The sequence below is a fragment of the Hemiscyllium ocellatum genome, chromosome 46 (assembly GCF_020745735.1).
Source record: "Hemiscyllium ocellatum isolate sHemOce1 chromosome 46, sHemOce1.pat.X.cur, whole genome shotgun sequence".
NCBI classification, from domain to species: domain Eukaryota; kingdom Metazoa; phylum Chordata; class Chondrichthyes; order Orectolobiformes; family Hemiscylliidae; genus Hemiscyllium; species Hemiscyllium ocellatum.
The window spans coordinates 15,205,018-15,212,732 of record NC_083446.1 but is presented as its reverse complement, the minus strand read 5'-3'; positions in this window follow the sequence as shown (position 1 = coordinate 15,212,732).

Here is a 7,715-nt window from a genome sequence, read left to right as displayed (position 1 = left end):
AAACCATCCTGCACACATTGGACAAAAACTGACCTATCTAAAATACTTGAACTATCATACTTACATCAACATTTGGAAAGTTAAAGTTCCGCATAACAACTACCCTGTTATTCTTGCACCCTTCCAGAATTATCTTTGCTATCCTGTCCTTTACATCTCTAGACTATTCAGAGGCCCATAGAAAACTCCCATCAGGGTAACCTCTCCTTTCCTGTTTCTAACCTCAGCCCATACTACCTCTGTAGATGAGTCCTCAAACTTCCTTTCTGCAACTGTCATACTGTCCTTGAATAACAATACCACACCTCCCCCCTTTTATGATCTTCTCTGTTCTTACTGAAACATCTAAATCCCAGAATCCGCAACAACCATTCCTGTCCCTGCTCTATCCATTTCTCCAAAATGGCCACAACATCGAAGTCCCAGGTACCAACCCATGCTGCAGGTTCACCCACCTTATTCTGGATGCTCCTGGCATTGAAGTAGGCATACTTCAAACCACCTTTCTGCTTGCCAGTGAACTTTTGTGACCTTGAAACTCATTTCTGTCCTCACTTATTTCAAGATCCTGGACACTGGAACCAGGATTTAGGTTCTGACCCCGCTGCTGAATTAGCTTAGACCCCCCTGAAGGGCATTAGCAAATATCCCCCCAGGATATTGGCATCCCTCTGGCTCAGGAGTAGACCATCCTGTTTGTAGAGATCCCACCTACCCCAGAACGAGACCTAATTATCCAGGTATCCGAAACCCTCCCTCCTTCACCATCCATGTAGCCACTTGCTCAACTCCTCTCTCTCCCTATTCCTCATCTAGCTAGCATGTGACATGGGTAACAAGTCAGAGATAACAACTCTGTTCTAACCTAGCTCCCTAAATGCCTGCCTTAAATCCTCATTCTTTTTCCTATCTATATTGTTAGCGCTGATAGTGGACCACGACTTAGTTCTGCTCCCCCTCCCCCTCCCTCTTAAGGATCCTGAAAACATAATCTCAGACCTGGCACCTGGGAGGCAACACACCAACCATGAGTCTCTCTCATTCCCACCGAAACTCCTGTCTGTCCCCCTAACTATGGAGTCCCCAAGGACTCATGCTTTGCTCATCTCCAAACTTCCCTTCTGAGTAATTGGGACAGATGCTGTGCCAGAGACCTGTACCCCATGGTTTACCCCAGTAAGTCGTCCCACCCAACAGTATCCAAAATGGAATACTTGTTATTGAGGGGAACAGCCACAGGGGTTCCCTGCACTGCCTGCCAGTTCCCTTTCTGTCCCCTGACTGTAACCCATCTGCCTTTTTCTTGCACCTGAGGTGTGACAACCTCCCTGTGTCTGCTTGCAATAATCCCCTCTGCCTCCCGAATGATCCGAAGTTCATCCAGCTCCAGTACCAATTTCCTAATGTGGTTTTTGAGGAGATGGAGTTGGGTGCACTTCCCACAGATTCAGTCAGTAGGAACACTAGTGGTGAACCTTACCTCCCACATTTTACGGGAGTAACATGCAACTGCCCTAACTGCCATTCCCATTATTCTAAACTTTCAAAGACACTATTGAAAAATAAAGAATTTTTAAAAACTAGCTACCTTACCAATCCGATGCACAGAAACATTCTTTTTGGTTAGAGGCGGAGGATGGGGGGGTGGTGACACTACTTAAAAGTAGTGCTTTGAGTAACACAACCACCCAAATACATTACTTCACTTACTCAGCAGTCCCATGTCCACTCCTGCTCAGCGTGTGCTATGCCTATTCACAAGGTAAGGTTTTGACTTTGGCACTCCTTCATATATCACAATCTTCAGAATTTTTGCTGCCAGTCTTCACCGTTGAGGAAAATTATGCCCCTACAAATTCATTATTTCCCATGGGAAAAATTCCCAGTACTCCGATGTACGTTTCTTACAAATAGTTGCTCCCAAACCACTTTGACTAGAACCAGTCTTGTCAGAATAATGTCGGCCTTGCACCAATTCAAAAAGTTTATTTGTCATTGATTTTTGTCATTTTCCATGGAGATATAATATCTTACAGGATCTCAGTCACTATTACCAAAATTCTCTCCAATTAATACTTCTTTTACTTACCTATTTACCTAAAAATAGGCCCAATATTGCAGGACTTTGCAGAGTTTTCAAAACTTTCCTGGGCAATTTTAAGAATTCAGCCACTTCTGGGCACGTCAAATTGTGATTATCCCATTTCATTCTGCTAAAATTGAAATCAATTGCTATTATTAACCTTTGGTTTGTGTACTTGCCTGAAATATGCCATCTATCCGCCTTTCTATCTTTTCCTGTCTGTTTGGGGTCCAGAGAATATTCTCAGCAAACGTCTATAAAGTTATTGACTCTCAACTGCATACTGGAATGACGCAAGTAGCCACTCAACTTGAAGAGAGTTCGGGATGTTTTACAAATGCAAGCCATGTCAGCGACATCTACATCCCATTAAGTAATTTTTAAAACTGCAATTGAATTTCTTCTGGATACAGGAGGCTATCCCACTAATAGTTGGAGAAGTGACAATTTCTGAGCTGCTGGTACGCTACAGAATGTCTCTCTTAATATTGAATTTTACTTCATCTAAGGCTTTGCTGTGTTCAGCATGACTCGTTCGTGCATGGACATAACGGTATTTGACCAACTATCACAACTTATCTTTCCGTCTCACTTTCACCCAATAGTTGCCTCAGTTAACTGCAGTAAACAATAGGTAGACAGAAGTAGACAACGAGTGTACTGGTTGTATGTTTGGCTATTAATGTAAATAAACACATATAAGTGCAAGAAACCCGAACTTAATACTCTTAAGCATAAGATCCAATTTAACAAGAGAGAGCCAAACCTATGGTGACCCAAATGGGTAATTCAACATTAATGAATATTTTAACACAAGATATTGAATTTCCGTAAAGTGCATATTTTTTATAACACCACTGTTTCTGCTAAATAGACAGGAAGTTAGGTGGATGTAACAGTTTTATTACGGAATTACAGTTCCTGCATTCTCACCTTTAGCAATTGATGCACAAAAACATCCTGATGCCTCTGCATCATTGACTTCCACTTTACTCTTCTCGAAAAATAGACACATTCAGATTTTCGCCATGATGCCCCATTTGTTAGAATGTTTTCCCATTCATTTACCCAATATCTATCTAGTTTTAGTTTCCTTATGCACTTTTCACAAGTACCATTCCTTCGTATCAATGTGTAGTCAGCCAATTATTAACCATTATTCTCCCCACTTTCACCAAGTTATTTAAAGAAACTGTAAAACGTTGATTTCACAATACAGATCACGTGCCACTCGACCCATTGATCTTTGCAATCAGAATACTACTAAATTGCTCTTTGGGCCAGGTAAGCTTGCCAATATTCTTTCAAATCCAAAATATAATCGCTTCACTACAAGCTGCTGTGTTCTGAAGCAAAATAAAAGTGACATTTCATTCCATGTACATTCGGAAAGCTAATTGAATATTAGCTATTATTGCAAGACAGTTTGAATACAGGAGCAATGAAAGTGAACTTGAATTGCTTCGGACTTTGGTTAGTCCACAGCTGATGCATGATAAGGTCGCCTTATCTAAGGTAAGATATTATTACCATAGAGGGAATGGTATGAAAGTTCACCAGGCTTCCATCAGCCATGATTGTATTGAATCACAGGAGAAGTTCGTGATGTGTATAGCCTAGTTTCTATTTTCATATGTTTCTATGATTCCTGTATCTAACTGCAATGCATGATTTGTACCTCCTTTATGAACTACACATGTTGCAATTTGTCAAAAACCTGCAATGAACTGTAGGCATTATTTTCCCATTACAAAGTAATATTGATTGCACCTGATTACTTTGACAGTCCATAATAATAGTTCCTTATGCCAGATGCTAAGTTAACTATTTCTTTGTAGTTTTCTATTTCTTTGTAATAAAGGGTTTTAATCCACAATTTTGTAACCCACTGGGATATTTTTTGACACTCGTGAATTTTGGAAACTAAAAACCAGCGCATGAAATACCTCACCAGTCACTATTCTGTTAATATCCTAACATGAAGTTAACCACCATCACGAGATGTCAACAAGGAGCATCCAGCCTTGGCCTCCTCTGTTTCTCATCAATAAAGTGCCAACAATGGCAGCTTTTAGAAAAACCATGTCAGTTGTTAGAAAGCTCACAGCTCGACCTTAGCACCATCTGAAAAAGAGAAATCACTGTTAGCATAGCATTAAAAATCAGAACATATCAGAAAAATCAGAAGTGTTTCTATGGAATACACTTTCTCCATTCATCTCCATAAATCTATAAATCCCGATCCCAAATAACGCTCCTTCTCCTCCCTGCTCATTGTTTATAATACTGGGCTGGGCTCCTAATAATTTTTTTCTCCTCTCCAAATTCTCACTCTTCTGTCCTTCAAGTGGCGACTCCGGCCGTCGGCCAATCCGATTGTTTCACTCAAATTCACCAAATAATGCAAACCTCAACAGCAGGTCATCTTCAATATGACGATTCGTAATTTTGAATGTTTAGAAAGTATCACTTATTGCTAATTGTGGAGAAGAGTAAGTCGAGTGGTGAGCTTAGAGTTTCCTTTTTTCAAGGGCCATTCTACCAAGAGGTGTCTCTGAGTTAAATTGATGCAGCCTCATTCACTCCACCCATGATACCTTATTGAACTGCAGCAGTAACTGCAACAACAACTGAAAGACTAGAATTTTAACGTAAGAAAATGTATTCCCATATTGTATTACATCCAGTCATAGCACAGAAACAGACCAAGTTTTCGAAACTAACCTAATCCCACTTTGCCACATTACCTTCCATATTCATTTAGCTGCACAAATACCTTTTAAATGTTTTAACTGTACCGACACCTGTAACTTCTGGCAATTCATTCCACATATGAACACATCTGTGTGGAAAGATTATCCCTCCACTGCCTATTAAATTTCTCTCCTCTCACGTGAAAAAATATGCCCCCTAATTTTGAACTTACCCGTCCTGTGGGAAAGACCTTTATTCTTCACCTTATTTCTACTGATTTTATAAAGCTCTATAAGATCACCCTTCAATTTCCTGTGTTCCAGTAAAAAAAAGTCCCAGCCTGTCCAGCCTAGCCTTATAACAGAAACCTTGCAAGCCTGGAAACATACTGGTAAAGCTTTTTTGAGTCCTCGCCAATTTAGTTATATGCTTCTTATGGTAGGCCAGCCAACATTGTACAGAGTGTTCCAAAATTGATCTCATCAGTGCCCTGTACAACATTAACATGCCGTCCCAATTCCTAAACTCAATGGTCTTTGATAATCTCTCTGTTAAACCACTACTTTTGGTGTCCGCAAACTTACTCACTATGCATTTCATTTTCTCATCTAAATCATTCACATAAATGATGAACAAAAGCAGACCAAGAACCGATGCCTGATGAGCACCTAGGGTACGAATAGAGATGGCAGAGGAAATGGCAAATGCGCTCGTGGTAATTAAACAAAATTCAGTTGATTTTGCGGCTGTTTCAGAGAATGGAAAACAACAATGTTAGGCTCGTTAGCTTAACCTATGTAGGGGAGAAAATGCTTGAATCTATCTTCAAAGAAGAAATAGCGAGGTGTCTGATAGAAATTATCCCAGCGGGCAGATGAAGCATGGATTCATGAAAGGCAGGTCCAATTTAACTAATTTATTGGAATTCGTTCAGATCACTACGAATGTGGTGGATGTGACATATCTGGATTTGGTGAAGGCATTCAACAAGGTGCTGAATAGAAGGATCCTGCATAGAATAAAGTGCACGATGTTATGGGCACTGTATTAACATGGATCGAAGATTGATTAACTAATAGAAAGTGAACAGTGGGAATAAATGGGCGTTTACTGGTTGGCAACCAATGGCTAGTAGTGTGTCTGAGGCATTAATGTTGGAACTGCAATTGTTTACAATTACATAAACGACTTAGAGTTAGGGACAAAGTGCAGTTTGTCAAAATTCACAGATGATACTAAAATGAGAGGAAGAGCAAAGTGTGAGAGGACAGTGGAAGTATGCAGAGGGATAGAGATAGGTTAAGTGAGTCTGGCAGATACAGCACAACGTTGATAAACGTGAGGTCATCAAGTTTGGTAGGAATAACAACAAAATGGACTATTATTAAGTGGTTAAAGAGGGACATGGGTGCCATTGTGTATGAAGCACAGAAAAATTGGTTTGCAGGTACAGCAGTTAATTAAGAAGGCAAATGTAATATTGCCCTTCATTGTTAGAAGGATGGAATTTAAACTAGGAACGTTATGTTGCAACTGCATATGATGCTGATGAGGCAAAATCTCATTGTGTACAGTTTTCTCCTCCTTACATAAAAAAGGATTTCCTGGCACTGGAGGTGGTTCAGAGGAGGTTGACTATGTTGATTCGGGAAATGAGAGGGTTGACTTATGAGGAGGGATTGAGTAGACTGAATCTGTATTCATTGGAATTTAGAAGATTAAGGGGGTGGTGGGATCTTGTAGAAACATATACAATTATGAAGGGATGAGACAGAAGCAACGAGATTGTTTCCAATAGTGGGTGAAATTAGAACTAAGAGGCGTAGCCCCATAATAAGGGGTGGGGGGCAGATCTAGGACTGAATTCAGGAAGACCTTATTCACCCAAAGGGTTGTGAATCTGTGGAAACCTCTGCCCAGTGAAGTCGTTGCGGCTACCTTGTTTCATGTTTTTAAAACAGCGATTATTAGATTTTTGAACAGTAAAGGATTTAAGGGTTATGGTGAGTGGGCGAGTAAGTGGAACCTCGTCCACAGAAAGACCATTCATGATCTTATTGAATGGTGAAGGAGTAAGCCATTTGGTGGGGTCAAATGGCCTACTCCTGCTCGTATTTCTCCTGCTCTTATATTGTTCTGTTCTAACAGTCCTCCAATCCAAAAGGCAGTACTCAGGACGACTAAATAAAAACCAACAGAATTGCAGATGTTGTGTATCAGAAAGCAAAGCAGAAACTGCTGGAAAAGCTCTGCAGGTTTGGCAGTATCTGTGGGGGGAAAAGCTCCCCCATCTATAGTTTCTTGGCATTTCTTTAAAGACCTCTGAAATAATGGCACCACATCAGATAGTCTCTGGTCTTCCGGCACTTCAACCATGATTGTCAATGATACAAATGTCTCAGCAAGGCGCCCAAAAAAACCTTTTCCAATTTCTCACCAAGTTCCGAGAAACACCTGATCAGGTCTAAGGGAGTTATCTCCATTTTTCCACTTTAAGACTTCTGACACATCCTCTCTGTGAGAGTACTTCTTTTCAAGACATTACTATTTATTTCCCAAGATCCTTAGCCTCCGTGTGCCTTTGTACAGTAAATACTGATGCAAAATATTAGTTTAGTGTCTCACTCATCTCCTGTGATTCCACTCATAGACGGCCACAATGATCATTAAGGGGCTGTATGCTCTCCCTAGTTACTCTTTTATGCTTAATGTAATTATTTAATCTCTTTGGATTCTTCATTACTCTAATTGTCAAAACTATTTTATGCCCTTTTTTACTGTCCTGATTTCCTTCTTCAGAATATTCCTGCTGCGCTTATACTTTTCTTGGTATTCACTCCAGCCCAGCTGTCTACATCTGATATGTGCCTCCTTCCTTTCCTTGAGTAGAGTCTCAATTTCTTTCGACATCAGGCATTCTCTACACCTACCAGTCTTT